This window comes from Otolemur garnettii, unplaced genomic scaffold (assembly GCF_000181295.1).
Source record: "Otolemur garnettii isolate 467f Iridium unplaced genomic scaffold, OtoGar3 scaffold00159, whole genome shotgun sequence".
Classification (NCBI taxonomy): domain Eukaryota; kingdom Metazoa; phylum Chordata; class Mammalia; order Primates; family Galagidae; genus Otolemur; species Otolemur garnettii.
Window position 1 is genome coordinate 3,852 of NW_003852554.1, and position 1,047 is coordinate 4,898.

Genomic DNA, 1,047 nt, shown 5'->3' on the forward strand with positions numbered 1-1,047 from the left:
GAGAATCACTTAAGCCCAAGAAATGGAGGTTGCTGTGAGCTGTGATGCCACAGCATTTTACCAAATGTGACATAGTGAGACTGTCTCAAAAAAAAAAAATTTAGCTGAAAGTGGTGGCAGGTACCTGTAGCTACTCGGGAGGCTGATCTGGGAGGATTGCTTGAGCCCAGGAGTCCAAAGCTGAAGTAAGCTGATTGAGTCACTGCATTACAACTTGGATGACATAGAGATATGCTATCTCAAACAAAACAGAACAAAAGCACAACGCTTCCATGGCTCCCCATTGTTGAAACCTAAACTTTTTTTTTCTGTTATCTGGTGACTTCACTGTCTACAACAAGAAACACAACTTCTTAGGATAGTTTTATTTTATTTTTAGAGACAGGGTTTCACCCTGTTGTCCAGGATAGAATGTAGTAGCAAAGTCCTGGAACTTAGGCTCAAGTAATCCTCCTGCCTCAGCCTTCCAAGTAAATAGGATAGAGGACTGTGCAACCACTCTCAGCTAACTTTTTTTTTAAACTTTATTTATTTTTTTTGTCGTTGCAGTTTGGCCAGGGCTGGGTTCGAACTCACCACCCTCGGTATATGGGGCCGATACCCCACTCACTAAGCCACAGGCACCACCTTCTCAGCTAACTTTTTAATTGTTTTGAGAGATGGTGTCTTGCTGTGCTGCCCACGTTGGTCTTAAACTCCTGGCCTCAAATGATCGTCCTGCCTCAGCTACCCAAAGTGCTGGGATTACAGGTGTGAGTCACCAAGCACACTCAGACTTATAGTGGCTTTTTTTTTGAGACAGAGTCTCACTTTGTTGCCCTCTGTACAGTGCTATGATGTCATGGCTCACAGCAACCACAAACTCTTGGGCTCAAGCAATTCTCTTGCCTCAGCCTCCCAAGTAGCTGGGACTACAGGTGCCCACCACAACGCCTGGATTTTTTTTTTTTGAGACAGAGCCTCAAGCTGTCGCCCTGGGTAGAGTTCTGTGGTATCACAGGTCACAGCAACCTCCAACTCCTGGGCTCAAGAGAGTCTCCTGCCTCT